A 20,340-nucleotide genomic window follows, 5' to 3' on the forward strand; every position below is an offset into this window, starting at 1 on the left:
GGCCTGTGATTCTTTTAGTGAGGTATTTCTGCGGCCTTTCCAGTTGTTGCAGATATCTTGAGAGGTACATACCAAATGGGGCGTTGTATTCTATAATAGGTCTAATGAGGGATGAGTACAGTGGGACAATGACCTCCTTTTTTCTGGATGAAAAGCCCTTAGTGATGAGGTGTGCCACACAGAAGGCTTTCCTGACTGTTGTGGCAATGTGGTTATTGAAGGTGAGACAACTGTCCACCTGTGTCCCTAAGTCTCTTATCACACTTTTGGTGTTTAGTGTACTGCCACCTATATGATAATTCACGGGTACATGTTTTTTCCCAAAGGGGATAACTATGCATTTCTTGGCATTGAGCTTGAGCCCATGGCTCTGGCACCAAGCATCTGTTTCTGTAAGGCCCTTTTGTAGAGTATCCACATCATTTGGGGATTCAATAATGGCACCCACTTTGCAGTCATCTGTGAACTTTGTTAGCCAGAGTCCTTTAGTGTTGGCCTGTACTTCAGAGAAGTAGATGCCAAACAAGAGAGGTCCCAGGACTGAACCCTGAGGTACTCCACTTGTCACTTGTCTGGAGCTGGATTTGGAGTCAGCTACTTTTACAGTGTGGGTTCTGTCAGTAAGCCAGTTGGCAACCCATCGAGTGACGTAGGGATTAATGCCCAGCTTAGTAAGTTTATCTATGATTCCAGAGTGGGGGATGGTGTTAAAGGCCTTGGCGAGGTCCAGATAGGCTGTGTGGACTGCCTTACCCTCGTCCACGGCTCTGAAGACTGATTCAAAGAAGTCAATAAGGTTCAGGAGACCAGATCGGCCCTTCATGAACCCAAACTGGGTGGGGTCCAGTGTTTTAAGGTTGCCAATGTCTTTGTTTATAAGTTCCATGGCCTTGCAGATCAGGCTCATCAGACTGATGGGACGGTATTTCCCGGGATCCAAGTTGGATCCCCCCTTATGGAGTGGGATAACTGCAGCTGTGCGCCACTCAGTGGGCACGAAGCCTTAGGTGAGGGTATGATTAAACATGACACTTAGGTGAGGTGCCAGTTCATTTTGTAGTTCATGTAGTACACGGCCCGGGATGTCATCTGGTCCCATGGATGCTGTATTCTTAGCTTTGGAGAGTGCGTTTTTTACCTGTGTGGCCGTTATTACCAGAATTTGGCAATCTTCCAGTATTGAGATGGGCCATTTAGGGGGTGAAAGGGGGGTGAAGTTGGCACTGAATTGATCTGCCAGGATATTGGCAATATCCTTGGGATCAGTATATTTAATGCCATTCTGTTGTAGCTCAGAGCAGATCTGAGCATTGCCATTTACATTCTTGACATAGCTATAGAATGCCTTATGGCTGTCTTTGGAATCTTTGGCAATTTTAATTTCATAACTAGCTTTGGAGGATTTTATGAGGGATCTCAGCTTCTTACTGAGGCTGGTAAGGGAGTTTTTGGATTTCATTTAAAACTTTTATTTTAAAATTTATAGCACAAACACTGATAGTCATCTGCTAAAACAAAGCAATACAGTACCATACTTAGCATTAAACGTTCTCTGCCCTTGACGCTCAGATTAATTGAAACAGCACTGAAACCCATGTTCAAAGAAAATGCATCTGGCCAGTGATGGATAAGGTTTACCTTTGGGTTGTCTTCAAATCATAGCCCCTTGCACACATATTTAGGACTTGCAAACCTACATGTGTTCTTTCATTCACCTTCCTGATTGTATTAAATTATATCCCTTGTATAATACAGCACATTTGTTAGAGTGTGTTTTAAATAGTTTTGAAAAATTTTTCAGTAAGCAATGAAATAAAAAGTATGAACCAATAATGACAAAACTGCCCGATTCAGAATATTTCCATCATAAAAGTCTATTCAACCTTCTGCCATCACAATCCACGAATATCAGTAAATATGCACAATCTCTGCAGACATGAAAGTCATCTAAGTAATTCCACATTAACTAATGAAGAGGTTGCTGCTAGCAAACAACTTTATATTTCATTGTTTCATCTACAAATAAAGTGCTTGTTGCCCTTGAAGAATAAATTGCCTATATTACATTAAAAAAATGATAAGCTAGTAATATTGCAATAGGAAAGGATGGCAAACTGATAACAGGTTCATAGTTAATAGATATCTCCTCCAAAGGAGGACATTCTCAGGACTGCAGCATCCACCTCCTTTAAAGTACAACACAGTACAGTAGCAGCAGTAGAACCCACAGCCGTCTGCATCAAAAGCAAGTATACTACTTGTTGTGGTACTGACAATGCAAACAGACTTGGCATAAGCAGCACTAAACTTCTCTTCCCCTGAAGCTCTCAGCTCCTTGAAAAATCCACTTGACACTCAACTATATCTCGCAACTTTGCAGCACAAGAAATCTGGAAAGAGCTGAAATTTAAGGGGGGGGGGGGCAAAGGGCCAAAACTAGGGACACATTTTAAACATTGCTTGTATAATCTTAGAAAGTTGCTAGAATAAAATGTTTTATGTTACCATGCGTTTCCTGAAAACCAGCCATTTAAGTTTCAGTCTGGCTATCAATATTTAGTGAATTCAGTTCTCACTGATCTGCCAGAAAACCACAATTAAGAGAAACAGACCAAAAGTATGAGCCAAACATTCCAGACATTCTGTAAAAATCTGGACACTTGAAAGCTATGGACTCAACTCCCTGAATTGCAAGTGGTGGTATGGGTAGAGAATTCAGGCTCTTGCTTCTTGTACCTAAGGTACAGGGTTTGAGCCTGAGTAAGCCTAACCACCAGATTTACCTAACTGGGGCATTACACACACACACACACACACACACACACACACACACACACACACACACACACACACACACACACACACACACACACACACACACACACATTAGCAGCAGGGCATTAATAAAGGTGATATTTAGTCACAAAAGTGCTGCCTCTCTTTCCTAGTCTAGCTATGCCACTGTTTGTTGCATGTATTGTCTGATTTGTGAAGACTGTTTAAGCTTTTTCAGATAGGTTCATAGGTAGGTACTAAGCTATTGGCCCTAGGGCCTACATAAGCCTAGCCAAACGGTACCCTGGTTTTTGCCACCCAAGAAAATTATTTTCTTGTGCCACTGTCAAGCAGAGCCACAGAAGTGATCCCAGTGAATTTCCTATCTCCCATCCAATTATCTAGATTTTTCTTGAAGAGTGCTAATGAGGAACTTTGTTTGATATAGATAGGTAGTTTGTTCCAGAGTATGGGAAGTCTCTGGGACAGGAATCTATCCCTCCAGCATGTTCTGTTTATTGTGGTGACAAGGTTTAGGTCCCTAGAATGTGTAGCTCAGAGGGATTGGGATTTCTTTAAGTGGAGCATTTTTATTTATTTATTTTATTTATTTATTTATATTTGTTGACCGGGAGTGTCCGACTGGACGTAGGTCCATTTTCAGCAGAGGCCCAAGGAGAAAAGCTCCACAGTTAAAATAAACAGACAGTAGTTACATTGGATTACATGGTGATTAACAATTTACATAGCAATTACTTACAACATATTTACAGATGAAGAACATAGTACATCAGTAGACAACTAGAATCTTTATCTGTGAAGTACATAACAGACATTAACAAATGTTACAATAAGAAGTTCCTGCTGTATAAGTACTAGGCTTATGAGCATCTGAGCTTGTTATAATCAAGGTAGTTAGTGGAGTGGAAAGAAAGGTAGTGGTTGGATGGGGTGGGTGACATTAGAGTGGGAGTTGCAAGGGCATAGCCAGCATGTTTTTAGGTGCGCTTTTAGTAAAGTTTTGAAGTGAGTGCATGATTGTATGGTGGTAATTGTGGGTGGGAGGGAGTTCCATAATTTGGCTATGGTGCAAGAGAATAGTGCTTCACCAGCAGAGTTATTGGCTTTGTCCAACAGCTCTGGGTTTGACATAGCTTTGTATGTTAGGCAGAGATCGCCTCTGAGTAGGCGATATGTGACAGAGTAAAGCTGGAGTTTTTTGAGACTGTCTCCGTAGGGCATTTGTTTGAGGCCGATAATCCTCTTTGTGAGGTATTTCTGTGGCCTTTCCAGTTGTTGTAGATGTCTTGTGAGGTACTTACCAAAAGGGGCGTTGTACTCTATAATGGGTCTAATGAGTGATGAGTAGAGGGGAACAATGACCTCTTTTTTCCTGGATGAGAAAACTTTTGTGATGGGGTGTGCCACGTAGAAGGATTTCCTGACTACTGTGGCGATGTGATTATCAAAGGAGAGACTACTGTCCACCTGTTTCCCAAGGTCAATTATCACACTTTTGGTGTTAAGTAGACTACCACCTATGTGGTAGTTCATGGGTACAGAATTTTTACCAAAAGGGATGACAATGCACTTTTTGACATTGAGCTTGAGGCCATGGCTTTGACACCAGGCAACTGTCTCAGTGAGGCCCTTTTGTAGGATGGCCACATTGTTAGAAGTTTTGATTATGGCTCATAGTTTGCAGTCATCTACAAACTTTGTTAGCCAAAGACCTTCTGTGTTAGCCTGTACTTCAGAGAAGTAGATACCAAACAGGAGAGGACCTAGGACTGAACCCTGTGGTACTCCACTTGTCACTGATCTGAAGTTGGATTTAGAGTCTGCTACTTTCACAGTGTGGGTTCTGTAAGTGAGCCAGTTGGCAACCCATCTTGTGACATAGGGATTTATACCTAGTTCAGTGAGTTTGTCTATAATTCCAGAGTGGGGGAATGGTGTCGAAAGCCTTGGTGAGATCTAGATAGGCTGTGTGAACTACCTTACCCTCATCTACAGCTTTGGTGACTGCTTCAAAGAAGTCTATCAGGTTTAGGAGACATGATCTGCCTTTTACAAACCCAAAATGGGTAGGGTCCAGAGTTTGGAGATTACCAATATCATTATTTATAAGTTCCATGAAGATACACTTCATAGCCTTGCAGACCAGGCTCGTCAGGCTAATGGGGCAGTAGTTCCCGGGGTCCATGTTGGCTCACCCTTTGTGGAGTGGGATAACCGTTGCTGTGCACCATTCAGTGGGCACAAAGCCTGAGGTGAGGCTATGATTAAACATGGTACTTAAGTGGGGTGCCCATTTGTTCTGTAGTTCATGTAGAACACAGCCTGGGATGTTGTCAGGTCCCATGGATGCTGTGTTCTTGGCTGTGGAGAGTGTGTTTTTTACCTGTGCAGCTGTGATTACAGGTACTTTGCATTCTTCCAGTATAGAGATGGGCCCTTTAGGGGATGAGAGAGGGGTAAATTTAGCACTGAACCTATCTGCCAGGATGTTGGCAAAATCAGTTGGTTCTATATATTTAGTGCCATTGTGCTGTAACTCAGAGCAGATCTGAGTGTTGCCATTGAGATTCTTGACAAAGCTATAGAATGCTTTGTGGTTGTCTTTAGAATCAGTGGCGATTTTGTTTTTATAACTAGCTTTGGAGGATTTTATGAGGGATCTCAGCTTCTTACTGAGGCTGACCAGGGAGTTCCTCCAATCATGGGATTTTACTCTTTTTTGCAACAGTTTCTTTCTTCTGTTGTAGAGTTTGTTTATAGCAGGGGTCCACCAGATTGGCTTCCTTTTTTTGGAGGATAACATCTTGGTTCTGTTAGGGATTGCACGATCCATGCACTCATGTAAGTGCTTATAAAGTGCAATTGTATAGGATTCAGCAGTCATATCTCTATTGTCCATCAGCATTGTGTCATGCAGTTTGCCACTTCTGTCTTAAGAAGCGTGAAGTTGGCTTTGGAGAAATTGTTTACGGTGGTTTCCCTAATGGGGGGTGGGGGTGGGATGTGGATGTCTAGGGTGATTTGCTTGTGGTCGGATCTGGCCAACAAGGAATTGGCCTCTGGTGTGGAACACCAGTTGCCCATGTTGATAATGACCAGGTCTGGGATATTGCTGCCCCTGGTGGGGGTGTAGATAAGTTGATTCAAGGCATTGGAATTTATGAATTCCAGAAAACGTTGAGCACAAGAGTTGATACATGAGTAGTTTTCCCCAGTTAATGGTGGGGTAGTTGAAATCACCCATTATTAGGGTGTTAGGTTGTACCTTAATATTTTCCAGTGTATCAAGAAATGAGGAGTGGGAATCTTGGGGCATGGTGGGGGATCTGTAGCAAACTACAATTTGTATTGTGGTCTTGCCCAGAGTTAGTTGCACTTGGATAATCTCAGATGCATTATGCTGAGCAACTAGCCTGGAGGTGTGGATATCCGTAATGAATATGGACATGCCTCTGCCTTTAGTGCTTTGGTCCAGGTTAGGTGGCTCTCTGGAGCCTTGAACCAGGTCTCTGTCACTGCACAGATGTCGATGCTCTCCATTTTAAGGAGTGCCTTGAGTGAGTGCATTTTGAAATGATCATTTTTGTTCCCCTGCATCAGTCCCAATTCCAGACCATCCAAGATATGAAGTTTAAAACCCTGGTAGCTCAGAAATTCCATGAAGTGTTTTGCCAGAAGGTAATTGGTGGGCAATCTTGACTTTGAATTTGTTTATTTGTTTGCCCACATAGAAAGTATGAAAAGAGGCGAATTCGGCCCTGTACATAACTATTTCTGTAATACAGTCCCTTCATGTGGAGATCCAAATCCTTTTTAACACTGGACAATTGAAATAATTCTTATTGTACATAAATGGACAGAATCTGCAGAAGGTAGGACTGTAGGGATTTGTACCGTTGTACTGGTATGCTGGTCTTTCTTGGCTGTCAATCCAATTTCTTACACTTGTTATCCTCAAGCACAAAACTTGGACTGGACCCCAGAATAATTAATAAGGGGAGGTGATCATTTCAGTGAAAAAGACACTTCTCTACTCATCTATTCAAGAGAAATGCATAGTTTTTTTTTTACTTCTGATGTAATTCCAACTTATCATATATTCTAAATCATTATGACTCTCTGAATACTGAGTAAAAGTCGGGTACAGCAGTATAACATACACAATCGATTCCAAGTATACTAAAAAATGCCAGATCATGATGTCATATCTCAGCCTGACTTTCAGATTTCATTACAAAACTCCACATACTGACAAAGGCAATGCTGTCATAGATTGGTAGCAAAGTTGTAGAGTGAAAATAATATCCAGAATATATAAGCTCCAAGTACTATTATACTGTGTAAAAACACAAATATTTCCATAGAAAAGTAATGGAAATGTTGATTTGGATAGTGAAATATTTATAATATCATAAGTTTGCTATACCAGTGCTCAGATGAAATTAGTCACGTGAAAACATTGTCTCTCTCTCTCTCTCTCATATACGTGTGTGTGTGTGTGTGTGTGTGTGTGTGTGTGTGTGTGTGTGTGTGTGTGTGTGTGTGTGTGTGTGTGTGTGTGTGTGTGTGTTTGTGTGTGTGTGTGTATGTGTGTATATAGCTGTACTTCATTTGATTGAGTTAACATAGCATCAAAACTGAAAACATCAAGATGAGAACATCAAATGTACACAAGAACGGTAGCTTACAAAATCAAAATTTACAAGACTGAACCATTGTTTTGTACTACATACCAGCATAACACTATGGCAGATGGAGTTTTTAAGGCTATAGCAACAGTTCTCAAGATGTAATATGAGCACTTTAGTACAAATACACATCTGTCCCTTTAAAGTACTCTACTGGGTATTGGTAGTGGTGTGTAAGATCCACAACTATATGTTTGGTCTTATGGGTTTCATTTTTGTAAGCTATCATTTCTGTGTACATTTGATGTCAGTACCCTTGTGAAATTTTGATAAGACACTCAGGTACTAAAGATACTCAAGGCTACTATTGTACCTCAATTTCACTGCATCTCAATTATTGTTAACATTGTAGCACAGTGCCTTTGTCAGTACATCAGAGTTTAGGTCTCATGATATATGTCGTAACAGAAATGTTGCCTTGCCTGGTAAAATGTTTATGATTTGTTACTTCTGTTGTTAACAACAGCTTAGTGTATTTATATATTCTGGAGCTCAGTTTCATCCTGCCATTTAAGCAGTGATGAACCAGCCTACCCAGTATAAACTGGATATAGCGCCAGTCTAAAAGACCGAAAGGTCTCTGAAACATTATATTTGCTACCTGCATTTAAAGTCATATGTTATTTTTCTTGTTATAGTTCATAATAAAAATGAAGGAAATTCGTTTAAGATTTTTCAATGTACAATGCATTCAGAAATTACATTCTACCTGCAGTTATTTCTCTGTATTTCAGTCTTGATTTACAATTTACACATCACCTTACTGCCTTTATCAATACATGGAATGTAGACCTAACACTATACACAGTAACATGAATGTTGCCTAGTCTGGTAAAATATGTATGCATTTGTTTATTTATTTACTTACCTTTGGTGTAATGAAAACCTGGTAGATATATGTTCTGTTCATTAGTTTCAGTCTTCCTTTTAAATGAAGGTCATATAGTCCCCCAGTGGAAACTGCGTATACTGCAAGCCAGTGACAACGAATCTCTTCAAGAACATTATTTTACTGCTGTATATGAGGCCATATAAGACTTCAAAAAAAATCAGGGATTTTTTAATAATATACTTTGTTACAAAATACACCCAAGCATCCCATTCTAACTCTATTGATTTCACTGCATCTCAGTCCTGATATTAAACATAGCAGACTGCCCTTCTCACTATAGAAAGTTTAGGTGTCATCCTGTGTACACTAACAGAACTGTTGCCTTGTCTGGAAAAATACTTATGAGTTTTATTATTGATATAGTGACAACATTGGGGAGATATACCCTTAGTATGAGTTACATTCCTCCACACTAAACAGAAACTGTTTAGTAACCAGTCTATGTCTTGATACTTTGGAAACTATCCATCTGACTTTTGTTGCTAAGACCATCAAACATGGTGCTTACCCTGCTGTCTCTAGTCATTTGACTAGAGATGGTGAGAAGAGCAGATACTCATATCTTCGGGGCCACATTCTGTCACAGATATCTTTTTTATTTAACTCCTGGAAATCAAGAGTATCTGTGGACAATGAAAATGGTTTACAATGCCCACAGCATGATCTAGACGTGTTTTTTTTTATTTATTTATTTATATAATGTAATACCATGACCAGAAGAGTGACTTACATTACATTACTGAGGCCAGTATTTCCACCAGTCTTGGGTGATTAAACTTTGCAGATGATCAGCAGAAGCAAATAGCTGTTTGGAGGGCAGTCTAATGATGAAAACAAAGGGGAGTTATGTAATCCCATTCAAATGACTTTAGATTTAACATGGGAGTGAGTACTGTGTTAGTATGTATGAATGAATGGATTGATAGATAGATATATGTGTATGTGTACATAGAAAGCTAGATGGGTGGATAGATAGAAAGACAGATAAAACAGCAATATGTTGAGATATATTATAGTGACCTTTTGTTCTTTCACTTTCATCACAAAAGTACACAGAAGGTTGCTATATTCTGGGAGTAGGGAGGAAGGTTATATGTGAATACACAAAAGTAAATGCATCATTACTACTGAATGATCATTGATACCTAAGGGGAGTATATATGACTATGCGCAATAAGGTGAAAACCATTACTGAAGCTATTGTGTATTTCATACTCCTCACAATCACACATCAGAAGAGTAAACAGAAAGTGAATATCCTTTTGGGATTGTTATATTATGAAGCAAGGGATAATTACAAGGAAACTTATGAAATAATAATTAATATTACTTGAGAGAAGTGTATATCTGTGAGAGCATAGTGTTGAAATACAAGAATGTTGTCAGCATTTATTTCATTTTCCTCATAAAAAAGTAAGATGAGTACACAAAAAGTGTTCATCTTTTGGAGAGTAAGTGTGTGGAGACATGCAGTTTGTGAAAGTACTGAGCAGTTACATTACCACTTTTGAATGATAACTGATATGGCTTGGGGCAGTGTATATGTCAGCTTCAAATTGATATATATAACTATAGCTTTATTTCTTGCACTTTCTTCTCAATGAGACATTAGAAGTGCACACAGAAAGTGGATATCTTTCTGGGGAGTAGGCTATTTGTAATAGCAAAGAACTAGTATATGATCACAGGTAACTGATCAATGATATGGCTTATGGGGACAGTTACATATCTGACAGCAATAAGCTAATGTTCATTATCATGGTAGAAGAGTTTTATAAGAGCATTAGTAGTTATTGATTTTTGGTCAAAATGAACAAGAAGTTTGGCCTTGATAAAAACACATTGCTTTCACAAACCATGTGATAAGAACTTGCAAACAAATGAAACTGATTTTCAAGAATTATCATGAAGAAGAAACATATAACATTGCATATTTAAAAGGGAGTACCTGAGTTACCCCTTACATGGTGCTTTGAAGGAAGTTTTACCTTATTCATAGAAATAGTCTATCAAAGTTCCCTTTTGTTGTCTGGTTCCATAAAAAAAACTTGCTGTGCCAATAATGTAAGACTGAGAGCGTCATATTTCCTTCAAATCAATCAAAAGTCCAGTATATTAATATGTGTAAGCTAATATTTGACAATGACATATCATATATACATATGTAGACTACAATATTGAACCAACACATAAATATATAGATTCACGTATTTATATCTATCCACATAGATGGATAGATAGATACAAATAGATTCATACACACACACACACACACACACACACACACACACACACACACACACACACACACATAGATGCACGCACACACATATACAGTATATATATATATATATATATATGTGTGTGTGTGTGTGTGTGTGTGTGTCTATATATACATATATATATATATATATGTATATATGTATATGTATATATATATATATATATATATATATAGAGAGAGAGAGAGAGAGATAGACACACACACATATATTTATATATATATATATATATATATATATATATATATATATATATATATATATATGTAGGTTCATAGGTTCAGAGGAGGTTACTAGGCTAACGGCCCTAAAGCCTTTACAAGCCTAGCCATATTTATCCTGAGTTGCCCCAGTTGTCAGAGGTTAGGTGAGTGAAGTTTGAAGAGGTAAGAGTCTATGGTAGTTAATACTGATTTCCTCTGTCCAGAAGGGACATGGGCACCGTTCTAGGAGTAAATTTGCAGTCACTCACCCATTGATCAAGGTTCCATTTGAGGAGGGTCAGGGAGGGGCTCTATTTCATGTGAATTGGAAGCTTATTCCAGAGAAGTGACAGTCTCTGGGAGATGTATCTATCTCTCCAACATGATCTGTTATGTCAGAAGCTAGGTTAAGATCCCTTAAGTGAGTATCCCTCCTTCAGTTTGAGTTATGAATGTGCAGCATTTCCATTAGGGGCAGGTCAGAGACTGCCCTGTAAGCCAGGCACAGTTCACCCCTTAGCAACCTGTAGGAGACAGAATATAGTGACAGAGTTTTCAGTCTTTCCATGTAAGACTTGTTTTGTGTACCCTGTAATTTCTTGGAGAGGAACCTGTGTGGTCTCTCTAAGTGTTTCAGGTGTCTGGTGAGGTACATGCAAAAGGGAGCATTATGCTGAATTATTGGTCTGATGAGAGCCAAGTATAATGGAATTATAACATCCTTAGATCTAGGTGCGATGCCTTTACTTATAAGATGTTCCACAAAGAAGGATGTCCTTACTGCTGTGGATATGTGGTGGTCAAAGCTCAGATTGCTATCAACCTGAGTATCCAGATCACGTACCACTGGGTCTACACTTAAGGGAGCTCTGTCTATAATGTACTTAGCAGGGATGACAGCATCATATATCTGCCTCAACAGGGCTACCCAACCAGCAGTGTGAACATTGGCTTTAGATGATGGCCACTGCTGATGTGGCACCCCAACCTCACAATCCTATCTTCAAAATTTGAAAAAAGAGGTTATGGATAGATGTCTATATATATATATATATATATATATATATATATATATATATATATATATATATATACACACACACACACACACACACACACACACACACACACACACACACACACACACACACCAGCAGCGTCAACCCTGTTTTCACATTTGTACATGGGAGAAGGCATACTGCCAACTCTTGCCTCCCCTCTTGATTCACAGCCATTCTCATACCTTCTTTAACAGTCATGCCCAACTGTCACAGGTCTTTTCTCATGCACACCATCCATCGCTGTGGTGGACATCCTCACCCCCTCTTCTGTTCTTCTTGTCTCTCACAAATTCATCTCAATATCCATCTCAGGCACTTCATCTCCATCACCTCAAGCTTTCTCAGCTGCTCTTCCTTTACTGCCCAGGTTTTTATGTCACATAAAACCACTGGTCACAGTACTGGTTTATACATCTCACACACTACCCTGTCACTTGGTGCTAGCTGGCTGCAGCACCTTTGATGTTTAATTGTCCTCCACATTCAGATTTCCCTTTTTAAACAAGCCTAGCATCTCTCCATTATAGAAACTACAATAGCTTTTATGGGGAAGACTGTTACAATACAGGCACACATGGTAAGTCCAGGAGAGATGGAGCTTTTATAATCTTGCTACCTACATTTGTATATGCATGGGAAATTGTGTGATATTATTTTACTGATATCCTTTAATGACTAAAAAGTCCACACATTAGCAATGACTAATAGACAGTGAGGGCAGTGTACTCAACCTTACACGAGACAAACTGCTATAAAACACAAAAATATAACCAGTTTCATACAATAAACATTATTAAAATGGAAACAAATAAAGATACTGGACAGAATAAAAACCTGGTGTGGCAGAAACTTAGAGCAAGAAGCACTGCAATATAACTTGCAACCACCAGCAAAACTTCAGAAACACAGAAAGCTGTACAAAGTTTATAACAGTTAATAAGGAAACTAAATATATATATTTAGAAAGCCAAGCCAATAAAATCGAAGCTGTAACACAAAGGTTACTACATAAAATTTAAAAAATTTAACGTGGAAGAAGTAAATATCAGGTTGAAATGTGCAAGCTCACATACCATTGAATTTAACTAGTGGAAGAAAAACAGTGAAAGACTTACTTCAAAGCCACTAAAACCTATCAAATACAACTAATAACGCCCCAAAAACCATCCAAAACAAACTTTTCACAAAAAGGTTATTAACCTAAAAATAGAGACAGAAAATAAACTAAGAAATTGAAAAGCTGACAGAAATACAGTGAAAGAAATAAGTCCACAGGAAAAAAAGGGAGGCAAAGCCAGGAATGAATGCAGAATCATCAAGCATAAATCAGAATATCATCTTTTGACAATTTTATCATAAGCAGAAAGACAAGTGGTTCATGTAGTTTTAGTTTTACAGCAAACTAAAATAAAAATACAAATGTAAAATATACAAAAATCAGTTGTGCATGGAATGTTGATCAAATAAAACTTTAATAAAACAATGTGTTTTGAGCATCCCTCTGTTTTGACCATCATAAGATAATGGTGGCCAGCAAATCCTTTTACTTATACCAGCTAACTGCCAAACAAATGTCATCAAGGTTAAAGAGGTAGTTACTTCCTTATACTCAGAATTAATCAGGTCAGTTATCAAGTACAGGGCCACCTTTGGGATGTATCTCACTAAATGTATACAGCAATTAGAAAGATGCCAAGGGTTCCTAACTAAAAAGATTGCACATTCCAAGTTCATGAGTTACCAAGAGAGGCTGAAAGCTCTATCCATTAATTCTGAGTCTCATAGACTCTTGAGGACATCTCTGTAATGCTTCTTGTACCATTAGAGACTCAGTTATCCTGGGTCCCCTGCTTCCCTACTACTCCAATATTTCTATGAGTACTAAAATCAGGGGCACAAATCTTCACCAACAGATCAAAAAAACATGGTTGAGGGAAAGATTTATAATCCAGCATTTCCTAAACACTATTTAACAAGCAACTCACTATCTTTCTTTAAACATAAACTTGATGATTGGATGGCTATCCACAAATGTACTCTGGGATTGAGTGGTATGGCCTTCATAGAAAAAGGAGGTGTAGCTTGAGTGAATGTACTGCCATGGTATTAAATCTCAGTGGCCCTGGAATAGCTATTAATCTATGAGCAAGCATGCTCATCCTAAATCTATTTCATCCAAAGTGCACAATGCAATAATCACCAGATGATCACATGACTATCACGGCAACTTAGACAATTAACACTTAAACTTGCATATTAACCTGCTTAGTTTCAGTGTGCTTCTGAAACTGAGACATTCATTTAAACCAGGGGTACGGAGGCACTGAGAAAGTATTCTTTATGATCAAAGAAATTCTCCCAGCCCCCCAAATCAGCTTCCACATAATTAAAAACATATAATAAGTATCTCTTGAGGTTAGTGCATATAATTATGTATAAAGCATTGTTAATATTACCTTTATTCATGGCAAAGGGGTATTCATAAAATCTCCCAACTAAGCTTCCATGCACTATACAATACAAAGAAAACATCAAATGTAAAGTACATTGCCACATAGACTGCAACAGCAGACCTATAATTAAAATACTTAGGATCCCAGTAAGTCTTATTTTTATTATAACAAAAAAAAGCTCTGTTCAAAATAAACTTATGCATTTCGCAATGTTTGCAACTATATGTACCATTTAATGTGATACATTTGTTATTAGACTTAATTTCTAATGTACTCTTCATGTTCGGTCCTCTTTTATTGAAAAAAATGGTCTCTCAATCAACAGTTTTTTTTTAAAGTTCTTGTTGTGCGATCAAATCCTCAATTTATTGTTAATAACCTAATTGCTTATGTATCCAAGGAACAAGTTAAAATTTCAGCAATATCTCATATTATTGTTAATAATCTAATTGCTTATGTATCCAAAAATACAAGTTAAAATTTCAGCAATATCTGATATCACATGAGTTTTTACTTCTACCATAGAAGAACTTAGTGTAACTTCTGAAACCCATGCACGTAATGTAGATACTTGGTTTATATAGAGAACCCTCCCTTCCTTTCAATTACTACTTCCTCGGTGAGTTTATAAACCCACATGGATAATCCATTTCCTAAAATTTGTCAAGCAGAATGCTTGTCTCGTTAATAAAACCTGAATTCAAAGTTGGGACTGACTAACCATCACTAGCTACTCTTTTAGTACATTCATTTTAAAAACATAAGATTCATACTATTGAAGACTAAATATGCATTACTAGCTACTTCCTTCCTTCCTTTGAAGTACATGCAATAATTGTACCTTTCCCCAAATCCTATAAAAATATGATGTCCAAAATCAAGGCACACAACTTTTATCAATTAACATTAAAATCAAAAAAACTAGGCAGAACCCTTCTTAGATTGAATCATTAACCTTAAATGTTGTCAATCACTTGACCATACAAACAAAATATCATCATAAATCATAAAAAAAATGTTCAAATAAATATAAAGTGCACAATTATGAATATAAACATTTTCCTATTCTCCTATAACAATACTGGAAGAGGTGGAGGCCATTGCAACTCCAGAGCTTTGCCTTTCATCTGCAGATAGCAGAAACATAGCAACATAATTATGTGTTTTAATAAAATTCATATAATCATATAAAAATTAATCTCCTATCAGAAAAAAAAACCTGATGTAAACACATGCACTGTTTGAACCATACAAGTCCAAGCTAGTGTGGTATAAAGGTATAAAGCCTAGCAATGTCACATGTTACATATAAATCTTCTGCTGTCAAAATAAGTGATTTCAATTAAATACAATTAGATGAATCTAAAAAAATTGATCTTCCTAACATTTATTTAGTTTCAACAAACTGAGACAATATATCTATCTTAAATCTAGCTATAAGAGACTATAGAGGGGGATCCTCAGACTTGTTATAAATTTTGGGTATGCCTAATAATATCCCCGTATACAAATGCTCAACTCTAGGAAACAATATCTGCATAACTATTTTAGAAAACAACAATAAAGAAACATTTTATCCTCACATGATGACTACCCTACACTCCTTGTCTGCTTTAATAATTCTGATGGAATTGTCATTAATTACAATGATTAGTGTGCATTTAAGTTTTTTCCTAAGTTATAAAATTGTTTGCTTATTAGGTCTCTTAACTAGTTCACAAATACCCTTCTCACAGAACCTCTGAAAAGCGTCAATGCTGTTCATTAATAATCAGTTGTAGGCACTTGGCTTATGTAAGGAGCTACTCAAAGATATATTATGCATGTTGCCACCTTCTAACGGGGCTGCCAGATTAGGTTTTAGGATATGTAACAGTGTCACATATTCCCATTCATTTTGAAGGACTTCTGATTCTCCATTACCTAGATCCTCATTGGACAGGTAAAATACTTAAAAGAACACTTACTGTTCACAAAATCAGTGTGAGGCTCAAGTTTGTGTTCTTACCACCAGAATCGTTGTTAATCTTGTGGGTGAAGTAAGATTGAGGATTTCATTGTCACCAATGACTCCCACTGAATTTTTGTTTAGTGCTGGTGACATTTTTAGCAGCTACCAAGATTCTTCCAAAGTCATCTATGGAGCTTAACCAGTCCTGTGAACAGTGAACTTTCCTTCTTTGAGTTCTCCTGTCTGGTCTGTTTGGTTTGGTCATGGACATGGTTAGTACTTTTGAATCCACTTCCCACTTGTCCCGTGATGTAACTAGCATTTGCCTAAAAAACAGGAGAAAAGTTTGCTGCCCTTTTATGCATTTCAGGACTGACCTATGCTTCTAACATAAACAGTGTTTCTTGTCTTAAGTCATTATTATCTTTATAGCCTAAAAAAAGCATTTTAGTTTACTATTTTTAAAACAACTTACTCCTTAGAAATATTAGTAATAGTAATTCTTCTTCGGTGGGAGTGACAGATGCATTTAAGGTGGAGGTGGGATTACATCAAGGATCAGCTCTGAGCCCTTTCTTATTTGCAATGGTGATGGACAGGTTGACAGATGAGCTCAGACAGGAGTTCCCGTGGACTATGATGTTTGCAGATGGCATTGTGATCTGTAGTGAGAGTAGGGAACAGGTGGAGGAGACCCTGGAGAGGTGGAAATATCCTCTAGAGAGAAGAGGAATGAAGGTCAGCAAGACTAAGACAGAATATATGTGTGTGAATGAGAGGGAGGATAGAGGAATGGTGAGGATGCAGGGAGTAGAGGTGGCGAAGGTGGATGAGTTTAAATACTTGGGATCAACAGTTCAGAGTAATGGTGAGAGTGGAAGAGAGGTGAAGAAGAGAGTACAGGCAGGATGGAGTGCATGGAGAAGGGTGTCAGAAGTAATTTGTGACAGACGAGTACCAGTAAGAGTGAAAGGGAAGGTCTACAAGAGGTTAGTGAGACCAGCTATGTTATATGGGTTGGAGACAGTGGCACTGGCAAAAAGGCAGGAGTCAGAGCTGGACGTGGCAGAGTTAAAGATGTTAAGATTTGCGCCGGGTGTGATGAGGGTGGACAGGATTAATATCATTAAGAAATGTATTCAGCACTTCACCAAAAATGGCACTCTCTTGTAATTAGTATCAGTGCTCTAATTTAATTTATACATTTCTTAATTTAATTTATACATTTCTGCCTCACTGCATTTAATTAGTAGTTGAATCAAACTGAACCTAGCATTTTCAGTAACAGTTTCTTAATCTTTTAAAAATTCTCTGTTGGCTTTAAACATTCAAGAAAAAAGTAATTAGCCCATTGTAGCCATTCATGTTGAACCAACTGTCTCATTATATGCACACATAATATGTTTAAATTTGTGTCCTTGTCAATAATGTTATGGCATTTTTCAGCATCAGAAGTGTACCTTGTTGGTTTTAACATATTTGAAATTTTAGAGTGAGCTGCCCCGAAAGAAACACAAAGCAACTGGTCAGAATCTATAATAACTATACCATCTGTAACAGCAGACTGTTCATAACTTACAGTAATGATTGTAGTTCTCACTGCAGGCTGAAAAGGTAGAACCAAAACTGTGTCATTACCTCCTGGTTCATTGCAAAGATATAAAATAGCACAAGTAGGAATAGTCAGGTCCAATAGAGTAGTAGCACTTGGTATGAACTTACTCAAAAAAAGTTGTTTTTATTTGTTTTATTTGCTTGACATTCTGTCATGCTGTGTGCAGTATAGTTATTTATTTATGTTTTTTATTACATTTTAGTGTTATAGCTCTCTGTTCTGCATGTAGATTCTTGACATTTTATTCTAAAAATACTACAACTAATAGAGCAGAGAGTATCAACACATGCTAGACATGGGCCGACTACAAAGACAAAAATGGCAATGCTGAAACTGCAACTATGTAAAGAAACAATAGAAATGTAGGCAAAGTAGGCTATGATTGTATTTAACAACTGGTTCATAGAAGAAGTACTATAAATGTAAATACAACTGTGAAAACATAACAAAACATTATGATAACAAAATAGTATACTGTTGTAAGAAATGCAGGGGTAGAAAGGATGGAATACAACAAATTTCATATGTCCAAAAAAGGGCTGCAAAAGATATTTAAACAATGAAACATACCTCAGATAATTTAACAAAAAGCAAAAAATGTATTCAAATAAATCGTGAAACATCAAAAAAACATTTGAAAGATAAATCAGTACATCATCCATCAGTTTCAAAAGAAGAAATTACATGCTTAAGAAACAAAAGTGCTGGACCTGAAAATTCAAAGAGGATTAATGAAAAAAGTGTTTGATGTCCATTGGCTCATAAATTAGTCTGCATGCCTAACTGTCCTTTTCTGTCTGATACATATCTTTGACAGCCCCTCCACTGAAGCTAAGATAATCTACGCATCACCAGGTCTGTATTTCAACAGCAATCAGTAAGTATGATGACTAAATGTTTTCGATTTGTAATGGAAATGTTTGAAACAAGCGGCTTCCTGATGTAAGAAACACACAAGACCCCTAGCTCTACTGGCTTAGAGGGATAAAATCCTGATGTTTTCACCAGCAAAGGAGGTTCAGTTAATGGTCCAGGAGCCAAAGCGGCTGGCACATTGGAGAGAGGACAGGAGTGCAATTGCTGGGCCCCATATCAACAGGAGGACAGAGAAGAACCACAAGTTGGTCCAGAAGGATGACCCAGATGACTTTGCTTCTATAATATGGTATACTGCATACCCCAAGGGAGGCATGTCTAGAAGCTCACAGCAAGCTATAATGGAAGTCACTAGTGTCTGAGGAAGAGGGAAATAGGTACATAAAATCCTCTCACTCTTACAGGTCATAACAGCCCCATTTTCAGCACTCAACTCATACTTGTAAGGAGATGAGTCGGCTGGAGGGGGTGTCAACTGCTGTAAGAATGCCTGGATCAGTAGGATGACTGAGAGGGGAGGCTTGATGGTTATGCAAGATAAGGGCCCCCCCCCCCCAAAAAAAGCACACAAGATAAACATATATTCAAATCCCTCTTGTAAACCCATCTTTATTCTTACTGTGGATTACCTAAGTATTCAGGGACAACCTTCATAACTAGTCTCCACTGTTGCAAGGCTAAGTTTGTATGTATACTGCTCAGCCTAACCTGTAATATAGTCCCATACAGTAGCATTCTTCTAAGCTGCTTCCTTTTTATTCAGACCTATACTTGTATGTGCTGTCCTTCAAAATGTATTACATTATTATCTGCTATGCTTATGTCTTGTCTCTGCATTTGCTGCATTGTTCTTTTTACCATGTTGTTGCATATACAGCACTTTGGTATAATATCATGAGATACACTATTCTAGTTACATATTTTGGTGTTTTTCCACCAATAATGGCACGTTCTCAGCTGTGCAGTCTTGATTAACAAATGCAGATTATATTTATATATATATATATATATATATATATATATATATATATATGTGTGTGTGTGTGTGTGTGGGTTACCCTTAGTACGTCGACAGCCCACTACATCGAATTCCATTTCTCAGATATGGCAGAACATCGACAAATGAAGAGCTGAAGTTTCCCGCACGGTAAGTTACCATTTGGCCATCCAGAACTGAAAAACTTCCATTAAACTGACTACACAAATGTGGGGGGCTATGCCCCCCCCCACACCCGCCTAACTTAATATTCCGACTCCAAGAACGCACTACCGAGGGAGTACGGGACAAAATTCAGGTGGATGGCCAAACGGTAACTTACCGTGTGGTAACTTCGGCTCCTCATTTGTCAATGTTCTGCCATGTCGGAGAAGTGGAATTCGATGTAGTGGGCTTTCAATGTACTAAGGGTAACCCATATATATATATATATATATATATATATATATATATATATATATATATATATATATATATATATATATATATGGGTATACTTACAAATGTCAAAAAAAAAACACTCAGA

The 20,340-nt window shown here is 37.9% G+C and overlaps 1 protein-coding gene across 4 annotated transcripts in view; it reads left to right on the forward strand.

Annotated features, from left to right (window-relative positions):
- The window catches only part of LAYN (layilin), a 375,483-nt gene that overhangs the window by 349,128 nt on the left and 6,015 nt on the right, over positions 1-20,340 (forward strand). The gene's annotated exons all lie outside the window — the stretch shown is intronic.

This window comes from Protopterus annectens, chromosome 8.part0 (genome assembly GCF_019279795.1).
Source record: "Protopterus annectens isolate FY-2018-M chromosome 8.part0, PAN1.0, whole genome shotgun sequence".
Taxonomy (NCBI): domain Eukaryota; kingdom Metazoa; phylum Chordata; order Ceratodontiformes; family Protopteridae; genus Protopterus; species Protopterus annectens.